This window comes from Ctenocephalides felis, unplaced genomic scaffold (genome assembly GCF_003426905.1).
Source record: "Ctenocephalides felis isolate EL2017-DRISC unplaced genomic scaffold, ASM342690v1 CF-g0.4_SCAFFOLD_01170, whole genome shotgun sequence".
NCBI classification, from domain to species: domain Eukaryota; kingdom Metazoa; phylum Arthropoda; class Insecta; order Siphonaptera; family Pulicidae; genus Ctenocephalides; species Ctenocephalides felis.
In genome coordinates this window covers 32,170,530-32,193,494 of record NW_020537324.1, presented here as the reverse complement: position 1 = coordinate 32,193,494, position 22,965 = coordinate 32,170,530, and the positions used below count along the sequence as shown (strand labels likewise).

General features: G+C 28.4%; 1 protein-coding gene across 2 annotated transcripts in view; it reads left to right on the top strand.

The window, feature by feature from the left end:
• Positions 1-153: 153 nt before the first annotated feature.
• LOC113366182 overlaps positions 154-22,965 on the top strand; it is a 224,494-nt gene continuing 201,682 nt past the window's right edge. Inside the window, exon 1 of one of the 2 annotated variants that reach the window (XM_026607749.1) lies at positions 154-242. The gene's annotated coding sequence lies outside the window, so the exon portion shown is untranslated. The remainder of the gene's footprint in view (positions 243-22,965) is intronic. The other variant, XM_026607747.1, reaches the window with a different exon arrangement.

Genomic DNA, 22,965 nt, shown 5'->3' with positions numbered 1-22,965 from the left:
AAAATATAGCCACCGTTATATGATGTATTAAATTTGTTTTGTCTCGAGATCATTATAATATATCTTTTTAAAACCTATTGCTAGAAAGCATACTACTTTGTTTAATTTTTATTTTTTTTTACAGCGATCAGAACTATTGAAATGGAATTTTGACATCATACACTGCGTGATATCGAGCTTGGCCGAGATTGAGATTTAACCCGGGACTAGTGTTTTATTAGACAGCAATCAGAATCTTTAAGGTATTGTGATGAATATTTTTAGTAATGCTTATTAGAAAAATATCTAATTGTCTTCCGTTTCTATAAATGGCATACTCGTATTACATTAGAAGGCAATTTTTGCAGCAATCACCACAAGGACTATTTTCACTTGGAAATATATTTAAGTTCTATATTTTTGAGTGAAAATGGACATCACTTGACAAGAGCCTGAAATAAAATTTATTATTATTGATTACGGCTTGCTTATGGAAAAATAATTAAATAAATAAATAAATTATGTTTTGCAAAGCTTTTGTGCCACGTGCTCCCCAAATAGATGTGCTTCTTATTTCTTTAAAAAAATAGTTGATCCTACTATAAGTAATCATCGAGACTTTATAAAGAGTAGAACTCTATTACTATTCTGATTTTAGATAAACTTGTACGAAATCTTGACACTATTAAAATGATTCATATATAAATTAGCAACTACTGTTAATTACTAGAGAAAATAATTTTTGACTATAGTAAATAATATGATTCACAAAATTTGCATCACACCAATTTGTATTTGCAACTGTAATTAAATCTGCATTCTAAGTAGTTAATTGAATTTTCAACCGTTAATTAAGATGAAACGGCAAGACCAATTTCTTTGAAAACTTACCATTGGGTTCCAAATTGGTGTTTTTCGAACGGTTGTAGAAACAAGTATTTTTTCTGAAAAACGTAAAAGGATTTTTTTTATATTTTTAAATAACAAATGGTACCTAAAAGTTCTTTAAGATTTTGTGATAAGCTTTCTTCTTAACAATGTTCCTTATCGTTATTATTATTATCAGAACAAAATAAGCCAACAGTTGGCTAATCCATATTTGATATATAAATTTTCATTATTATAATTTATCTAACAGGGATGATATTTTGTTAATTTGTTTCTCAAAAACCAAAAAATGTTTAGATCTATATTTTCAAGTAAAAATGTATATCACTACTGCTTGATATCGTGCTAACCGTGAAGGATATCAAAGGAGTCGTGTATTAATTAGGTGTGGCTTAAAAGGGCCGAAGCGGTTTGACAAAAATCACGATATCATGTTAGGAAAAGGGGTATCTAGTAAGATATTTCAAAATTTTTCAACAAATTCGAAAAATTTAACGTTTTTTTCTCGGAACTAAAAATACACGTGTTTATCGGTTACACGCGGTTATTTTAAATATTACCATGTATGGGGGTAAAAAAGGTCCAAAAATCCTTAAAAATCGACCACGCGATAATTGGACGCCTCCAAATCTGAAACCCTGTATTTGCAAGGCCAAAGCTCTTATTACAAGGCCTAGCCAAGCCTAGCCAAATGTTGACATGCATCAAAAGAAATTATGACCATAAGTATAGCAAATAAATGACCATTCTCTCCTAAAATTTATTATTTAATTTATTATAGTATTTTGATTTGTCTTTCTCGTAAATATCTTTATCGTATAAATAACCATAAGATTATCTCGATTTATGTTAAAAGCGTTTGTATAATATAGTAACAGTAAATGCTAAGTAAGAAATATGCATATATAAGATGATAAAGGAAAGTCCATTGGAAAACAATTTGAATTTATTCATACGATGAAAATGTTTAAATATTCATCATAAGATAAATACCAGCAAATCCATTAAACTGATACCTCAATCATCATTAATGACCAAAAAATAAAACAAATTTCAAAAATATATTATCATTTTTCAATTTCAAAATATTATTTGACAAAGCTATTTTGAATCAATCTGAAAGTCTTTTATTTGACTTTGGAATCTATGAATTTATCAACACATAATTGATTCGACAGAATGTCTATAATTTAATTTGATGTTCTCATCGAAACCAAGGCGACAATCAGTCCCGACCCGGGTTGGTCATATCTAGCTCATACACATTGAGAAATTCCCTGCTTTAATCCTTTAAGGTCATAAAACTTTATTAATTTATTGATTAAATATTGATTATATTATGAACTTTTGATATACTGTATTAAAATTTGAACCTCTTCGAAGTCTGATGCAAATGAAGCGGAACTTTGATCCAATATAATTTACATATTTTATCATGATTCGAGTTTTTGAAAATTTAAAAAAAATATATTTTTTTCTTGATCTTTGATTTGTTTTTAATTTCTTAATCCTGGTTTTATACCTATTACCTATTTAATATTTGTTACAGGCATCAGGCCTATAATAAAAAAGAGTGTGCGTAAGGTTCACATGCGGTTGAAGTAAAACTTGTTTGCCACTGCACAAGATGGCATTTAAGTGAATTAAATTTTTTTTTAATTTAAAATTTGCTTTATTTGACTTAAATACATACATTGATTTAAGTATTAGTTTTAAGTAAGTTAAGTATTAGTATTAAGTAAGCATTTAGGTAAAAATAAATACATCATATAACAATTTTGAATAATGTTTATTATTAATGTGATAACACTCGTGATGCACACATTTATTAGTGTCAACCATTATACTCATTCATATAATGATAAATTATAAATTATATATTTATAATAGCTTTAAAAATATGTATAATAATTAAAAACAATAATGTAATTGAAGTTATACTTTGAATTTGACATGGTCGGTTTGTCATTGTAATTAGCATTTAGAAATGAACCGTCATTAGAGAAATGAAGTAATTGCTGATTAATAAATTCTATGATATTCGTTCACACAGTGAATTATGTTAAACAACCTCTAAACAAATATTGTTTTTGCAACTTCATTCATCATGTAATTGTGTTCGAAGAACTTCATGTAATTAAAATTAACATACATTCATCTACTGCTTGTATTTTTGTTACCTTTCCGCTGGCGTTATAATCTCATTCTTTAAACAGCTGTAATATCTGTCTTGCTTAAGGAATATTTTTCATTTTAAAAACTTCAAATAACTATGAATAATATAGAAATAATTTCTGATCAATAAACCTACGTTTAGTACACGGCTTCTACAAATGCTTAATTTGTTCTATTATTTTCAAGAAACAGGGTAAAATATTCTTTGGATTCAGGCATTTTTCATTAGATTAAAATTTGTACTACGATGTAACTTTAAAATATTTATTTATCTATGCCGATTTCCTTGTTGATATCGGTACCCATACAACGTTGATGCCAGTACGCATACAACGTTGATTCCGGTACGCATACAATGACAGATCTCTTTTCACATACACGACGACTAATCACAAACGACCCGTATAGAAATGATCTGATCTCTCAGAAAAACTGAAAAAAATATATTAAAGTAATATATTATTAATAAATGTAGAACTTTAAATTATGGGCCATACAATTTTTACAATTAGAAAGTTGAAAATGCTCTTCATATTGGAAAGGCACAGGTCATGAAATATAATTATATGCTCAATGCTCAGTTGTTAACTAAAGTTTATTAGGCAAATAAAATAAATTTACAACAGTCGAATACTTATTACCTAAAGAAAAAACCTCGATTTGTAATAATATATTACATATATATTATATTAATATATTTTTTGATTGAAAAAACTTATTGGATTTGACTATTTTTTATCCTATCTTACAATATTTTGTGACATGTTGACACCGAAAAAAGTTAGAAACCCTTTGTGAATAACTAAATGGACGTAAACTCTCTTAAACTTCAATGTATCAAAATACATACACCCACAACCATTTATAAAATATCAAGGGTTTATAGATAGGGTAAGAATAAGGTATACTCTTTTTAAATCTACAAGTTGAGCTTTCAAAGAACTACGTTTTTTCATCGTGAAAAGGGTTTAAAAAAGCTCTTAATGCATGTTTCGCCCTATTCGAGATTTTTGCTTTCGAAATATTTCCAGGCGTTTGGTCAAGTTAAAATGCTTCTCCTTGACCAAATGGCCTATATATTTGAATCAAAATCGTATATTTCATTTATATATAAGTAAAAGCAATTTAAACATGTATATCAATAAATATACATTTATTGTAAAGCTAATCTATATATTTTTGACAAAAATTTCACAAAAATCAACTGCAACATTGACGACAGGTTGTTAATGGTAATTTCATATAATTCGACAATAATACTAAGTTTATGTGCAATATTTCAAGATTGATAATACTGTTGATATGTTCATTTCTTAAACAACTCTCAAATTCAAAAAAGTCTGAAATAAATCATTAATATAAATTTTGGAATGCATCAAATTATATTCCAAATTGGTTTGATCTATAAAGACACTTGCATCATTCAAAAGCCCGATCGAAGATCATTCAACTCAGCTCAAAACACTACAATAGTCAAACTAAAAATCAAGTTCATTTTACATTCATCCCAGTCAATTTGTCAACGGATAGACGATTTGGTATGTTTATCCATTTATACTTTTATTCCTTTTACTTGCTGTCCCTATAGAATAGTTTGTAAAAATTATTATCTCAAAAACATTGATTATATTTATTAAAAATTGATACACGTAGTTGCAATGCCAAAAGATAATTTCTGAAGGCATGTTCCTTCATCATCTTATATATATTTTAACTTTATAAAGGGCTATCTTGTTACTAGAAATCAATTATACAAAGCGATTTTTTTTTATTCACAATTTAAATTTAATTTACAAGCAAGACAATTCCAAATACAATTTAAAAACAATTATGTATGAACCGGTTGTTTTAACAAAAAAAGTTGTTTGCTATACGTTGAATTTCTTTTCCTTGACATTATTGGTGATTTTTTGGAAACGAAAACTTGTTAAACATTTATATTAATTATTTAAAACCATTCAAACGACATTAATGTTTAAGCCCAATGTCTATTGGCTTATGCAAATGGGTCGAGTCGATTCATTTTTACTAAGGGTTAAAAATTTTACTATTCATTAGCAACATTTTATTCAAACTATTTGAATAAATCTACTTACATATCCTCAGAAGATTTTAGTTGAGAAACAAACTGATTTTGCTTAAATCGCTCATTATTCTCAAATGACTTCATCAGTTTCAACCGTGACTCAATTTTATATAATAAACAAAAATATAATAATCAAAGAAATGCGACGCAATTCACACACACATACACACACACACACACACACACATATATATATATATATATATATATATATGTTGAAAGTTTCGTCGACGTTGATACATATTTGTAAATTTTTTAGCAGCCCAACAGTCGAATTAAAAAGAAATAATAATATATATATTAGAATACATTTGCGCATTAATAGTGCAACGCAATACTGTGAAAAATGTTTTTATTCGACGCAGAACTGAAATAGAATTACTTAAGAAAAAAAATTAGCAAAGAAATGGACAATTTTTACAAATGACACTTATACATTGCATTGCAACATCAAGGTTCTGAGTTAAAATCCCGCTTTGCATTAAAGCTGATACCAAGCTCGAATAATATCCATTTTCTCTTGGAAATATGTTTTCAAGCGCAAACAGTTTTTGCAGAAATTGTTTCGGAAAGTAACAATATCATCAAATTAAAAAAGGTTTTGCAAGAAAAGGTTTAATGAAACTCTATCAGAAATATAATAGGACATTCATTGTGTAGGTTTCTGATAGCTACTGGTATACTATGCATAAAATGGCAATTTTGTTTTTTTCCAGGATTTTTTTTAAAACCTATTTAGATTTGTACGCTGATTTCAAATACCTTCTGTTTCCATAACAGCTCCTGCTTTAGAGTTTTAGGAAACTACCTCCATTAGTCATTTCGGCTAGGATTGCAGTTTAACGAATAACTAAGACCTCAATGGTCTTGGGGTCTGCTTACGAGAATTTTACAATCCCTAATCATGCTAGAATGATTAACAATCTATAACTACATCTTCTGCCTAACATATAATGTATTGACAGACAAACGTTAAAAGAAAAGACAGAAAGAGTTAAAAGCTGATATTATTGATGATCTTCAAATTAAGCAACTCATGAAAAATTGATGGTTTGTGAGTAGAGAAGACAAACAGAAGTCGTTCGTTCTTCTTGTAAGAAATTTTCTGGAAACAAAAAATTCAATAACTTTGCTCAGCTTTTCGAATGCATTCTTTCCAATTTAAAAGATCTTGGATGCAATATGAGCATCATAATTCATTCTTCACTCTCTCATTTAGATCGGTTTTTGGAAAATCTTGCACATTTTAGCAAAACATCATTGGCCACTATGGAGGAGCGATATTCTTCTAACTTACCTAACTTATGTGCGTCTTATCCACGATTGTAAATTACATAAAAATATATTTGAAGATATAAAATAAAATGTTTTATTTTTTATTGTAGTTTGAGGTAATACTTGCTCATTGCTATGTCTCAAAAACTAGAGCTGTTAGCCCAGTTACTTGATTTGGAATCAGCATCCTCAAATTACTTAAAAACTATCATAATATCTAAGGGAAAAAATATATTGTCACACGGTAATCATTCCAAGAATAATCATCATAGCTCATTAAATATCAAAATTATGATTGTTTTTTTTTTAAACAAAAACTACTAAAGCAGCTTTAAAGTTGAATCCATAATACTTTTCAATGAAACCATGACTTTTCTTATTACGGAGTAAAATCCTTTTTGAAGTTCTTCTTTAGGCGCGACTAGGGTGTAAATCCATACAAATGCAACGGAAGTGCGTTACGGCCGAGTCGAGTGCCAATGCAAAGATTCGTCAAATGCTCTCGATGATATCATTTCTATACTGGTCATTGTGATTAGTTGTCCTAAATGTGAATAGATTTCTGTCGTTGTATGCGTACCGCAATGAACGTTGTATGGGTATCGGCATCAACGTTGTATGCGTACTGATATCAACAAGGAAATCGGCATAGATAAATAAACATTTTAAAGTTACATCGTAGTACAAATCTTGATTTAATGAAAAATGTCTGAGTCAGAAGAATATTTTACCCCTTTCCTTGAAAAAATAATAAAACAAATAAAACATTTGTGCCGTAAGTTTATTGATTAGAAATTATTTCTATATTATTCGTAGTTTCTATAAATCTTCGAAGTAATAACTTCAAATGCAAAATATTTTTTAGGCAAGACACATATTACAGTTGTTTAAAGAATGAGATTATATCGCCAGCAAAAAAGTAAAAAAAATACAAGCAGTCAATAAATGTATGTTAATTTTTATTACATGAAGTTCTTCAAACACAAATTCATGATGAGTGAAGTTGCGAAAACAATATATTAGGCGTTGTTTAACCTAATCCACTGTATGAACAAATATTAAAGAATTTATTAATCAGCAATTACTTCATTTCTCTAATGAAGGTTCGTTTCTAAATGCTAATTACAATGACAAATCGATCAGGTCATTGATTGTTTTGAATATTATTCAAATTTTTAATGCTATTATAAATATATCATTTATAATTTATCATTATATAAATGTGTATAATGGTTGACACTAATAAATGTGTGCATCACGAGTGATACCATATTATTAATAGAAATTATTCAAAATTGTTATATGATGTATTTATTTTTACAAATGCCATCTTGTACAGTAGCAAATAAATTTTACTTCAATTGCGTGTGAACCTTATGCGCACTTTTTTTAACATACTTTTTTATGTTAAAAAGCTTATAAGGTATTTTATCGTAGGTATCTTGATTGCTATTTCAAAGACATGAAAAAAACTTTCCGATAATATAACTTACACTTAATGAACGAGAATCAGCTAGATCTATTCTACAAAATTTCTAAACACTTAAGTCTTATAAACGACTGAAGAAAGAAAATACTTAAAATTGCACTTATAAATCATTTACACAATTAAAAAAGCGTACTAGAGTATAATTCCATTACCTTGGTAGCAGTATCTAACGTTCATTAAAATTTTAATAATAAAAAAACTGTCTCTTAGCTGAAATGATAAGGCGAAGCGAGATCTCTGTAAATTGTGCGCCTTTATTAAATTCATTACCGCCTGACCGCAATACCGGGTCGACCATTAATTATAAAAAGAGAAAGAAAAAAGCGAAAATTATATCAGAATGATGTCACGCTCTCAGACTTAATTGGGCCGACTGTTGTCTAACTATAACACCAATTATAAGCATAGTATTTAGCGTAGAACTACATTTTTGCATAATTAATAGTTATTTAATTTATTTGTCTTAATAAATAGATTTTGGAAACTTAGGATTTGAATTTATGTACATTAGATATATGAACTCTATAACATTTTTTTATTTTTTATTTCAATCAAAATCGAAACAAAATTGCAAGTTATAGCATAATATTACTTCATCAAATATCAGTAAAATAATTTGATTATTCATATTAAAATAAAACTTATAGAAAAAATCAATTCATATATTTTTTTGTTTTGAAAAAATCATAGTTTACTTATATACTAATTATAAATAAAGGGCGGCTTAAATGTCCACGGGTAAAACAGTCTACCATCATTATCTGAACAACAAACAAAGTATATTTAGTATATTTAATGATACTAAATATACTTTGATTAAAATTACTACTGTTTGATTAAAAATGCAGGCAAAAGATCATATTCATTCTTACGACGACGTTCTGAGGAGATAAACGGAAATGTATCTATCTTCATATCAAAAGTATTTTTTTCGTTGATATTTCTTTTAGGCTCTTGTATTTAGTTTATGATACCTAAATATAATTTTAAGCTAAAAGCTATTTAATTATTTTGTATTGTGTATTGTTATTTTTAAGATACTTTCAACAGTTTTTTATATAACCTTTATAAAAACTTATTACTGTTGGTTGAGTAAAAAAGACCCCATTTTTACCATTATGAATTATATTCATAATGGTTTACACCATTATGAATTATATTCATAATGGTGTAAACAATAAGAAATAGTAAATAAAAAGTAAATTATGCTGAAAAAGTAATTTTACATGAAATAAATTAAATTAATTATTCGACTGTTGATGAATACTTCTTTGAAAGTATAAGATCAATGACAGTATAATGAAATCTTTGTACAAAATGTTCCCCTAAAATTAGTATTTTTCTATAATCAGGAGTTAACTGAGAATTTTACTGAACATAGTCCGAAAGTTGTTTCTTGGATAAATGTTATGTGTTGTCATGTAGTTCATATATTTTAGGCAGTATAATTGCTGAAAGTCATATAATTCATTTTAGTTTGGACAATATAATTACTGAAAGTCAAACTGAACCTTTATGTCTGACCTACCCTATTTTTACTGTAATACATTGTTAATATTAATCACTGTAATGAGGGCTAAGTGCTGAAATTCAAATAATAGCAAATACATGCTCAAATAATCAAATAATTACTATTATTTTGAATTTGGCAATTAAAACCCTTAGTGTGCAAGTTATTGCACGTGCTATAATATTTTCATTAAATTCCCGTTGGAGAAGTTAACGTTTTTTGTCAAAAGTACGATTTTCTATTTAATTTCTTGACATTTTAAATCATTTTGAATCGTTTGATTGTACGGCGTTTTGTATATCTTGTATATATATGAGCTTATATTTGATTTTCGTCGACGTTTTCTCAGAGAGGCCTACATCGATTTTAAAAGTTTATGTATTATTTTTGCGAGATGATCGCCCGCGCCGTTTCTTTGTAAGTAAAAAAATGCCTACGTTTTTGAAAAATATTCTTAACCGATATTGAAAATACAAACTGTTCGACAGATATTAGTAGGACATCGTGGTTAGTTTTATCGCCCTCTTTGCAGTTTTTTTTATAATTTAATGCAGAAAATATTATTTTGAGTGTTTAATGAAACTTAACATCGTCATATAGGTTGTGCTCTATAATTAATAGAGTAACATATATTGTATTGGACAGATTTTTAAACATTTAAAAATTTTATCGACGTAGCTAAATTTCAAACAATTGTTATTGATTAAGTCTATTATTTTACATATCGAGAAGCTCATGCAATTAGCCATACGGCAAAAGTCCGCTTACTCCCGCTTTATAAAGTGGACTTTATAAAAACAAACTCTATGTAAATATTATTTGTAAATGCAGAAAATATGTTGATTCGACGGATGACTTCATTTTGCGATAACGTTTCAGAAATAGTAATATCGTTATCGCATTAAGTAAATTATATTTCTAATATTATATTGTTTTGCAATAGAAATTGTTCCACGAAAGCAATGCGCTGTTTAAATCAATATCAGAAAAAGGCAAATCGTGTAAGAATGTATGTGATAAAACTGACTGTTCAATATACAAAAATGCCAATTTTTAAATTTAATAAGTTAAAATAGCAAAAAAGCACTTTTCATTGTAATTATCTCTATACTTACATTTTTATAAAATCAGAAAGACTACTTATTGCGCATCATACTTAGAAAGGCCCCAAAATGGAATAGGAACTCCCGAAATAAAAATTTCAACTTTTTAACTATCCTAATGCATAAAAATGATCAAATTTACTTGAATTTGAAATTGTACATTGGGAGTTCGCTTTAATACTTTGTTCAAAACTGCGTGTGATTGATTTTGAATTTAAATAGATCTAACTGGATTTTTGGTGATATTCCTTGAAAGATTTGCATAAGGTTTTATCATTAGATATACAAAATGATTCAGAACATGTTACTACACCATAAAAATAGCCCATACTTTGCATTGCTCCATTAAATTAAAAATATGTCATCACTATCAAAAAAGTTCTACTGAAAAAAATATAGGCTATAGACTGGTTATCCATTGGGTCGCCTTCTAAAAAGCGATGCTACTAAGGGGAATTTGATAACAACAGCTCATAAAACTGCTAAGTTTTGACTTTGATCATATATATTGTAAAAACTCAACTAATTATATAACAACAAATAACACATATCAAACAAACAACTATCTGATTATACTCAGTAAACTCCCAGCTAATTTATCATTATAAGAATCAGTTTTTTTGCTTTTTTTCAAAAATTTGTTACCTGGTCCTTTTCACCCCATGTTCAAATAGGTTCAATGTTTTATTTTTAATTTCAAAGAGATTCTACAAAATAATAGCTACATTATTCAACCAATGCAAAATATAATTTTTATGGGTAAATTTTTTTAAACTGTATATAACCTTGATATAGTATTTTGTCATAAATATTTATCAGCAGAGTTAGAATACCTATTTATTTAATTTATCTCTTATAAAATAGCTTTTTTTAACTGAATTTACTTTTTTACCGTGACCAAGGTAAAGGTTTAGTTGGTCCTTTTCACCCCACCTACGCGAAAGCTTCTATAAAGATGACATAAAAAACTGTTGAATTTAACTTAAAATTAACAATACCTCTTATAAAACAAATAACATAGACTTAAAAAATGTATAACGGTCTCGTGAACTAAACAACAGTGATCACAAGCAAACAATCTTACAACAAAATAAAACAGTTTTATTATGGATTTTCGAACATTGTTGTTTATCTCCTGATAGCAACTTTGTAAGAATCAAGGTAATGGCTGATTATACATCTTTTACCTTTATATTCAAATATTGTTGTTAAAAAATTCCTAACTTTACTTGCTTTTGAGATATCGGTGGTGGGTCTTTTTTTACGCTGTCCATTAAGTCCCGGTCTACCCTATATATTTTGAACAGAAATCCGAACTTAATAAAGCTTTTACAGATGGTAACCCAAACGGTTGTCCAGTCTCTATATAATGAATTTATTATTTGAAATTCTGTAATATTGATTAATTAATTTACTGATCTTAAATTTTATTGCATCGATTTGTTAAGTGAAATTTTTTTATATATTACTAATTTCTAGCGTCTTATTGACTATTTTTCTTCTACACAGATTTTTTTTGATAAACTTAACACAAAATATAATCTGATACATTACCTTGTAGTTTGTATGCATATTCATAAATTTTGTCACAATGTTGTAATTAATGAGCTAATATTTTGTTACATTGTATCATAATTTCAGACACATTGTTTCATATATACGAGTATACGAGAGTAGCTATTACACAGAGAAAATTAACTTGGTAAAAGCCTTAACGTCTCGTCTTATGTGTAACTTTGCATATTCAACTTCGGCACCTAATAGCTTTAGTGTCTTATTGGTGCAATGTCATACACTAGAAAGTTTAGTAACATAATACTCCCTCTGAGAAGATTAAGTTCAAAACTATCCCTTTTATACTCTTAACCCTTTACGTCATATATTGTATCAAGTGACATCGCCTTACAAAGTGATTTGATAATAGGCACTTGTACTATTACTTCAGAAGTTTAGCAAAATCCTGCATTCCACCAAACTTTGTTTTTTTAAGAGTAGTAAATGTAAATAGGTCATAATAATTTAGATCAACTTAAAAACAATAATGTTAAAAAGGTTGTTAAAAAAAAAGTAAAAACAACTCCATTATATTGCCTAGCTTGCACTTATTTGATTACAAATTCTATATGAGTGATTGTAAAAATTTATGAAAACTTATTTATTAGATACATATGATTAAAAATTTTACTGCTTGATATGATATTCAAATGTTTTTCCTAATTTGAGAAATGTTTGAATTACAACTCGAAGCATTGGAAGTCAACAGAACTACAAACTAGTGGTCCATGGCATCGTGCCTTAAGGCAATTTGCTAGAACTTCCCGTACTCCAACGAAATGTTCGAGGAATATTAAATGCTTTCAAATAGATTATTATAAATACTGTACTATAATATTGTCTAATATTTATAAGAATTATATAAACTAAAATAATATAAAGAATATTATTTTATATTAGAACTTAAGTCAGAATCACAATTAAAATCTGAATTATTTTCGATATACAAAAAAAATATTTTATGAAAAAAAAATGAAACAAAATTTTTTTTCCAAAAGCAATTATTTTGTTAAAACAAACAGTAAGTTCTTAGAATCATTAAAATTGGACGCTTAGTTCTCTCAAAAACTGTCATTTTTGCACATTTAGCTGCCTTTGCCAAAAACTAATCACCACTTGTCCCCGTCATTACGGATTGAATGTTGTTTAGATCATTTAAATCCGATGCTCCGATCTCTCAAAAACTCGATTTCTATCTTCTGCATTCTTTGCTTCGTATCTCCGAAACGGTTATACCAGCCTTTGCTAAATACTAATCAGTACATCTCCCTATCAATGGGAATCGAATGTTTTTTGAACCATTCAAATCGCTTGATCCGTGCGCCCCATATCCATACACACATCCATTTTTTTCTGAGTTATGCCAAAATGTTCAGAAACCTTCAAAACGTGAAGAAATGTAAAAATTTTCAATTTCGATTTTCGGACCATTACAATAACTTACCCTAGGGGAAGTTAAAAAACAATCTCATATTTTATATAAAAACATATAAATTTAAATTTTTATTGAATGGGATACAACTTAATGAATACATTTTTAAATTTAAATGAATGTGTTTAGTATCAACCAACGCAAATATTATAATTTATTTGTGGTTCCAACTACGTTTTTAACTCAGCTTGGATTTTTTTAAAAATAAGTATTTCACAAAAATAACTAAATTTTTGTAATAGCAATGAGAATACTTCTTAACAACGTGTCAAAACAACAATTTTCTCATAGTACTTAATATATTTCATTATTAGAATTACTCTAATAGATACTCATGATTTTGAATTGAACGAACCAAGGCCGGTGAAGGGCTATTTTTACTGAAAAACATATTTCGATTTTTGTTTTCAATTGCAAACTGATGTTACCACTACTTGACATCAGGCAGCACAAAGTAGGTAACAAACTTGTAAACCTCTTGTATGAAGCCCAGAATGCTAACCTCTTAGCTCCTGGAAAACCCTAATAACAAAATATGGGACATCCATGGGATTTCCAGAACTGCCCCGGCCAAACCAGAACGTATGGTCAAGTTACCCATGATATATATTTCATTTGATACCATGTTGCATGAAACTTGGATACATATTTAAATAAATATTTTCAAGTTTCAAGATATCACTTCTTGATATAAAGCTGCCTAAGTGGATATCGCATTTGGAACCTTGTGGTAGCAAGGCTCTTACCAGTTGCCACGTGCGCCACGGCAAACCAGTTGTCTTCTAAAAGCACATTAAAAAAATATCATTAGAAGTGTACTCATTCTTTATAACTGGATGTAGAATAGTAGTTGTCGTTAAATATCCTCCGTTTATCGTGTAAATAATTTTTAACCGTTCTGGTCATCATGAGACATCCCAGACATGTTTAAGTCGAAACATTACACTGAATTCCTTGGCATGGATTGCTCAGATTGCATGAGATGATAACTGCATTTATCTTTTGCAATACTCAACACTAAAACTATTTTTTCTTGGTTTGATTTACATAATTGCGGTAATACCACATTAAATATAGTTGTCGCATGTTTTTTTACATAACGTAGGGCAAGTTATACATAATAATTGCAAAAAATAGAAAATGGAAATGTTTATATAAGTTTAGGTTTTAAAGGTTCCTGAACATTTTGGCATACCGTAGCAAAAATTGATTTATGCCTGTGTGTATGTATGCATGTGTGTGCCGTTGCAATACTTTGTCGACGATTTTGTTAACACGGATTAACCGATTTGAATAATTCAATTATTGGGGCATGGCATCGTGCCTTAAGGAAAATTGCTGGAACTTTCCATACCAAAAACTAAATTAGTAAAAAAACTTCGCAAAACTTTGAAAAAATTAGGTTTTTAGATTTTTTTTGTATTTTGAATTATTTTAAAAATTTTGAACATTTTTTTAAGCAATCGCACTGCATAGCTGATTTCGAGTCGAAATATCAAAGCGTGAGCGCCGCCTAGTCGTCTAACATGTAAACATTAGTACGGAACCCATATAAATGTACACATAATTATAATCTTTATAAAATATCTGATAGTTCAATATACATATGTCTAATGTTCAGTTTTGACTGCCAAATTGTATAAGGTTGTCAAATATCTCCCTTCCGCCTTTTTGTATTATAAACCAAGAGCAAAAAAGCGGAAGGGAGATATTTGACAACCTAATATTATTTTTCACTTGAATATCCGGAGACGCTGGACCTGCCTTCAAAAAAATTTCACCATCTGTTCATTTCTTCAGTGCTAGTAAAATGTTTTTTGAATTAATTAAATCGGAAACTCAGTTATCTCTGAAACTAAAATAACATTTTTGGTACTTTTTGCCCCGTATCTCCGAAACGGCTAGACCTGCCTTTGCAAAAAACGAATCAGCACCTTATCAGTAAGAATCGAATTCTTTTTGAATTATTCAAATCGGATAATCCGAGTTCGCGAAATCATTGACAAAAATTATTGTATCCGCACACACACACACACTTTTTTCTAAAGTATGCCAAAATGTTCAGGAACCTCTGAAACGCAAACTTACTTTTTCTTATTTATTACTATTACTATAACTTACTTAAAATTGTAATTTAATTTTTGAGATAACAGAACGTTCGATATAAATGATTCAAAAAATGCTATTAATCCCGTAGTGTAAGCTATAGTAATCGCAAAAAAATCGAAAAAGAAAATTTTCGCATATTCGTTTCAAATATTTCAGAATATTTTTGCATAACTTACATAAATTGGGTGTATGATTACATGTGTGCATGTATATTTGGATAAAAATTTCCACGATTTCGGGCGCACGGATTAACCGATTTGAATTATTCAAAAACATTCGATTCCTATTGATGGGAAGACGTGCTGATTAGTTTTAGACAAAGACAGGTCAAAAACGGTAAACAGGGCAAAAAGTGGTAATTCAGTTTTTGAGAGAACGGAGTGTCTGATTTAAATGATTCAAAAACATTTTATTTGTATTAACGAAATGAAGAACAAGATCCGATAAAAAAAGTAAAAAAATGCCATCTGGCGGTCGAAAATGACCATTAGAGATTTGCACATCAAATTATCACATATATCTTAGAGACTTTAATAATAAGTACAAATGTTTACATTTCTATGGGTTCCGTACCAATGTTTATCCGTTAGATTACTTACGCGTTTTAATATTTTATCTCTAAAACAGTTACGCTTTGAAAAGAAATTCAATATTTTCAAAAATTTCAAAATATAAAAAAATCAAATTTTTCAGTTTTTTTTTTTTTTTTAATTCAAAATTTTCAAAAATCAACATAATTTTTTTTTTTTTAATTTCCAGTACGGGAAGTTCGAGCAATTGAACGATGCCATGCACCTCCAGCTCGGTTTGATTTGCATAATTGCAGTAATACCACCACAAATATAGTTGTCGCATGTTTTCCTGACTTGAGGTAAGTTTGATTTGCCGTAATGCGTAACCAAGCCGGGCGCCAGCGCTCTGCTTGGGTTAGCACGCGTTGCCACGCTCACGCCGCAATCAGTTGCTCTTGGGACGCCGAATGGTAAAGTTCTATGTGAATGCGCTCCGCTGGATTTTATTATTTATTCGTAAATAACAGTCAGTTGTGAATTTTTTACTAAAAGGTGATTTAACCGGGTATCATTAACAAAAAACGTGCAAATATTTTTTATGAATATAGTTTTGTTTTATTTGAAAAAGTGCATAATCTCACGAAGTGTTGTGTGTCTGCATGGTGAATTATTTTGACATTGAACTCTTGAGTTATTACTGAACTCCAGAACTTTTGTTTTTGTGTGCTGTTTTTGTGTCTTGTTTTGTGACTGAACAAAGTTTTTGCATTAAAAATAAAAGGATTATACATTCGCCTTCTTTGAGAATTGACAAAGGTATGGTAGTTTAGTTTTGTTTTTATATATTTATATTTATATTACGATATGATACGATTATATATTGATACATGATTGAATTTAATAATTACAGAAAATAAATTATCTCAATTGAATTAATTACAGTAAAAATACAACTATTAAACAATATTAAGCCTAACATTAGTATTATCTAATACAATAACTTGAAGAAAAAAATGTTATAAAATTCAAATAGTTTAATTAAGGCTTGTAGATCTTGAGATTCTTCTTATGGTAAAAAAAACTCCTTTAAATATCTGTTATGCAATTTTTATTTGAGTCCCATATCTGGAAAATAATAATTAAGAGCAGTATCAAAAAAAAGTATATAATATGAAAATAATTGTAATAATAATTGTTTTATTCATAATCTTTGTAATAATATTACCACGTTAATTGCCATGTAATTAGACACTAGATTTTTCTCAATGGAGTGAAATCTATTTTATTTCTTATATTCTAACCTTTTTGCCCTGTCGTTTATAAGCTTATTAGATGTTATTGCATTATATGTCAGTCACATTTGTCTGACGCTTCTCTGAAGAAATTTAACCTTTTCCACTCGCGAATTGCGAAATTTATATGAATTTTGAATCCGGGTCGAAAGGGTTAATATAGGGCCATTGTCAGTCATATATGTGTGACATAAAAAATTGTGTTTTCGAAGAATTTTGGCAAAAAAAAATATTTGATACATTAAGTTTCCTTAATACATTTTTAAGATATTATGAAAATAAAAAAAATTAACTAAATTATGTAATGAAGCTACCCATGTCTATGTGACAACTTTTCTGATATTTTCGTGGCGAATAAAACAAATATGTATTGGCTCTGAGGACTTATGGCAGAGATTTCCAACCTTTTTGCACCGTGCCCTTCCTTGCCCCGCTCTAATCGAAAAATTTGTTACGCCTCTCTTAATTTTTTCAACTCAATTTTATAAATATTCAACTGATATTATCAGACTACAAATTAATATGAAATATTATGTAAAAATATGCATAAAAGCTAATTATTATTATTATTTTTTTTATTTTTGGTTATTTTCACAAATAGTATTCTGGAACAGATGTACGCGCCCCACGGGTTGGAAACCGCGGCCTTAAGTTATTTTCTCACACTTATTAATATCTTTGCAATCTTGTTAATTTCAATTTATTGCCTGAATATTGCAAACACTGATTTATATAATCCAATATCGAAGGTTTAAAATTTTCAAAATATCTTTGTCTTTCAAAATTTTTGGAGAGAGTTGAATGTATAATTGTTGTGAATATGCTTCTCACCTGTTGAAATGGATTTAAGGAGATATTCTAGTCTAGAAGTCAAAAAAATCGATTAATAAATCGTATTTTCGAAGTTTAAGTCATAGATAAACAAGTATAAATGGTTTAAGTATTTAAGAATATGTGAGAGAAATTTTTTAAAATTTAAATTATTTTTAATAATACAACTGTTTGATCTCTTATGTTGAATGATAATCCTCTTCTGTTTCCTTCCTTTAGCGTAATTTATAACGCGTTTTTCTCGAAACTGTCTTCAATGAGATGCTCACGATTTCTCGACTTATATTAGACCGATTTACTTGGAATTTTCAGAGAACCCTCTTTATGGATGTTTTCCGAACATAAACTAGCCTCAACCTCAAATTTTAATTTTTTTTATTTCGAAAAAAATTGAGAAACTCCAAAAAGGGGTAAGAAAAATGCTCCTCTTTTCAAACAGGTGACATTTTGTCAAAACAATTTTTAACTTATCCTCAGTATATATTTCATTGCGACATCAATCTATATTAATGTTTTTTCTCAATTTTTGATCATACTAGAAGGGTTGCAATCGTAAGTAAATTGAATAAAACGTGTAAATTTTTAAACCTCCGACTTCAAAAATTGATTTTTTTTAAATTATCAATAAAAATAATTTAACTTGTTTTTTACTTTTTTTAAACTCATGTAACGTTGTTAAATTAATCATAAAAAAAATTGACAGTAAAATTTAAACGATCTAGAATCCATGCCTCATGTACACTAAAATACCTTCTTAGAGACAAATTTGTCAATAATTAGTCTTATTGCTAGTATGAAACTTCTATTTTATTTACTAGTTATATATCTGTTTTGAGATTTTTACATAATATATATACAATCTACATATATCCAAGTTTTCTGAAATATTTATGAACCGATTTCAAAAACTTCAAAAATCGATATTTATAGTTAAGACATATGCAATATATTGAAATATATTGCATATTGAAGGATATTATTAGGTGTCAATTTTTGTCTCTGATTTAAAAAAAAATCCAACAGTAAATTTAAAAAAATAAAAAATTAAAATGTTTAATATTGAAATTAATGAAAGAATTATTTATAAAATGTTATTAGTAATTTGTATCGAATTGCATGTATTTTTTCATTGCATTAGTTGTTGAACGATCAGAAATCACAAGACACTGGGTTTGAATCTGCATTTTCAGCGATATCATGCAATAGAGATAACATCGTTTTCTTGATAAAAAACGGATTAACAATATGTTTTTAATTGAAAATGACTCTTTCAGGTACTACTGCACAAAAGAAATAAATCTATATAAATTTATACAGTTGTTTCGAACCTTACCGTACCGCGCCCCCTGGTTTAAAAATATTAATTTTTTCTATTATATTTTTTATATATTATAAAATTAATATATTGCACATTATGTAAATAATATTATGAAAAAAATATGCATGACTAATTATGATTTATTCATTTTTTTTTGTTATCAAATAGACTTTTTTGGTTTATATTCGAAAATAATTCACAGAAATACAGTTCCACAGATTGGAAACTGTAGAAATAATATAAATTCATACAGTGGTTTCCAACAAAGAAATGTATATATATATATATATATATATATATATATATATATATATATATATATTTTCATACTGTGGTTTCAAACCTTTCCGTACCGCACTCCCTGGTTTAAAAATATTAAATTTTTCTATTATAATTTTTTATATATGGCATATTATTATTCATTCATTTTTTTGTGTATATTCTAAAATAATATTCATTTTTGATTTATATTCTAAAATAATGTTTTGAACCTTTGTGAGAAGGCGCGTTCCACAGATTGGAGCACCAGGACAAAAATATTCAAATTTGAAAGCATGGAATATTATATAAACTAAAGATAAAGTTTTTAGCAAAACCAAAGATAAATGTACGGTTACTGTTAAAAAACAAAGCTATTCACCAAATTGTAATACATATCCCTAGTAGAAACACCACTAGGTGCATCTACCAGTTTTTAATGAATATTGTTTTCTCATATGTATCGTTAACAGTATAATAATGAAATTGGTATAAGAAACTCAAATTTGAATAAATATAATTGCTATCAGATGTTCCTAACTTGATTTGAACTATTGAAATAATTTATGAAAACTTTGCATGTCAGCTCGAACTCATTTTCTCAGGTATCAGAGACACGAAAATCAAGCTATGTATTGATGTCATATTCTAAGATAAATATGACTATAATTATTTATATAACAAATACTTTTATTGCAAATTTTCACTGAGAAATATTCCGCATACGTGCATGTTCAAATAAAATAAATTCAATATTTTCATCCATGATAAATAATATTAAACATTTTTCTCAAACAAGAGTCGCAATGTTTAAGAAACACGATACTCTCATAGTTGATGTATTCAAAATATGAAAACTGACAGTTTTATAATTCTAATGTGCAACAAATCCATATTTTGAATTCACATACATTCCAATATGCATACCTGTATTTATTATTACAATCCTATTTGCAAATGGTATTATATATTTTAATACCATGCAAAGACAATATTTACGAATTTCTGTTTGACTGTTACTAATATTTAACACAAACTAATGCCATGGATTCGAGATTAAGATGCCATGTGGCAATGCACATGTGAACTGTTTATATTATGTTTAATAAATCTTCATTGCATAAACAAAAATATCTATTGTGCATTCTGTCAATGTTCAACATAAGCCAAGTGTAATGGGAAAGTATTAGTTTAGCTTTTATTTTCAAGTGATAAGACTACTGGTGCGAATTTATTGTGAAAATAATTGAACATTGTTTCACGATTTGTGTTTATACTATAAGCTTAAAATATTGTATAACCCAATAGTTTTTTAACCTCCCGAAGGTGAAGTTTATGTTTTCATAAAAAACCCGATTCCTTGATTTTAGGTTTTCTCTACGTTTCAAGCCATTCTGAATTGAATGAGACCAAATCTGGAAAAAGTATGTGAGGTTGTGTGTGTGAACAGAGTTTTCACCTTTCGTTGACGTTTTCTCAAAAACGCGTGAACTGATTGTATCTCGATGAAGACTGTCATTTTCAGTTTTATGCGAAGATCGGCCGAGCCGTTTCTTTGTAATTTGCAACCAAGTGCAAAATTTTTCGTCCTCACACGTAGCTCACAATCCTGAATCGATTTTAGAAAATTAAAACCTTTTCGAAAGATATTGGTGGGACATGATACTGATTAGGTAAAGAGCAGTTTTCTTGTAATTAACCGCTGAAAAAATTTCTTACCGAAGCTTTTTTTACGATAGATATCATGGTCTTATAGAACATACTGAAATATTACGGCCCTACGGCAAGTTGTTTAATTTTAAAAATTCATCGGAGTTTGAAAAAATATCGTCAAAAATGTCATAAGTTCCTTTTGTGATACAATAAATCAAATTTTGTGAATTCATTAAACTACAAAATTAGGACATATAAAAACGTGTCTGTGCAATATATATTGAATATAAATACAGAAAATTCTAATGTTTTTGAGAAAATTCAATTGGAAATCGAAATGTTTAGATTCAATTGAAAGCGAAAACCATTTTCGAAATAACAGAAAATTTATCTAAATATCCCAATTGAATCCCAATCGATATTGAGTCAATTATAACACATTTAGGGAAGTTCATGCAACTTGCCTCAAGGCAAAATGCCTCTTTAACTAGTTTATTCTATAATTTTTAGCAAAATATGTATTTTTTGAAACACAATCAACTCATCTTAAAGAAAAAACGATATTTTATTATTTTATCATTATTTTGTAACATTTCTTTTGAGACCAATTCTCCGATAAAATAGAAATGTAATGTTAACGCTGTGCTATGGGTATATATTCGTATGAATTGGTAGTAAGAAATGTCAAAAAGCTATGTATTTGCTGTTCGATCAGGCTTTGTAAACATAAAATCTAACTTTACGTATGTGTTATCAGTGAGGCTTAAGAAAGATGCAGTTATGATAGAATTGTTATTTTTCGTAAGTTTTTTAGGTTAGTTTTATGTTTGAATTGTTACAACATTTCATACGAAGATAGATCCATAACATAGCGTTCCCATCATGTTTCTATTTTATTAAATAATTGGCCCCTTAGTTCTACTATCGGTGCTATTACGAAAAATAAGTTTGTTGTTGACAGAAAAATGTTTTAGAAAATTTCGTTTTCCAGGCGTTTTAACACGTTGCCGCAAATGACGGCTATAGCCGTCCGATCTTTAGCGATATGTAGGAAAAGTGTGCGGCAACGTGTTAAGTAAATCTGAATCGTTTGACAGCAAAGTTATTTAATCTACGTGTGTTTATGGGTGTGTATGTATGGGCGAATCAAAATTTGACCTTTCTCCGGTGTTTGTTCCAAAAAGTCATCTTCTCCGATTCCAAAAATTTCAAAGGCATTTGATGAAACTCTATAAAAGTATTAGTGTATTTCTTTATATAATAATTAGTAAATAATGCAGAAATTTTTGTCAACGTTTTCGTAAAATTCTGAATAGATTTTGGAATTCAAAAACATTCAAAAGAATTAGTTAACAATCATGATGATTGTATTTTCTGCTAAAGATCGGCTGGGCCTCTTTGCATTAAATAGTGAAACAATCATAGTCTCTAAATAAACATTCTAAAATATTATGAGAAACCTACGAAAAGCAGTTTAATTTAAAAAAAATAAAGTTCGAAA